This window comes from Sinocyclocheilus anshuiensis, unplaced genomic scaffold (assembly GCF_001515605.1).
Source record: "Sinocyclocheilus anshuiensis isolate Anshui unplaced genomic scaffold, SAMN03320099.WGS_v1.1 scaffold242, whole genome shotgun sequence".
Taxonomy (NCBI): domain Eukaryota; kingdom Metazoa; phylum Chordata; class Actinopteri; order Cypriniformes; family Cyprinidae; genus Sinocyclocheilus; species Sinocyclocheilus anshuiensis.
The window spans coordinates 1,166,911-1,167,361 of NW_015546053.1; the positions used below are offsets into that span (position 1 = coordinate 1,166,911).

General features: G+C 46.8%; 1 protein-coding gene across 1 annotated transcript in view; it reads right to left on the reverse strand.

Annotated features, from left to right (window-relative positions):
* LOC107699210 (Down syndrome cell adhesion molecule-like protein 1) overlaps nt 1–451 on the reverse strand; it is a 138,567-nt gene that overhangs the window by 116,482 nt on the left and 21,634 nt on the right. The gene's annotated exons all lie outside the window — the stretch shown is intronic.

The following is a 451-nucleotide window of genomic DNA, read 5'->3' on the forward strand; positions in this document are numbered from 1 at the left end:
TATTTATAACCATATGGAATTTAGCATTTTCTGTGCGTAATTGGGGCGGGGGGGTTGTCCAGAATGTTCACGCATGCCTAAGGTTGCTGACCCGATCCTATTTAGACTCCAAAATAACACCCATCGTTTTCCACACGTTGAAACCAGAATGACCTTCCCACCCTTTGAATGACAGAGCAAATAAACTGCAAACTGCAGTTGCAACAAGGCTTACTTTACAGATTTAGAATCTTAAAATGTATGAAAACATAACAGATTTTAAATCCGCGGTTACTTTAACAGCCCAACCATGCAAGGTATGTCTTACCTGGGACGATGGAGACAGTGTCCTTCTCCCAGGACACCACACTGACGTACTCCTGCACAGCAGAGGGGATGAGGCACTTGAAGACGGCCACGTTGCCCCGAATGGACCTTTGGTCCGCCACGCGAACCGTGTAAGGGTCCCTGA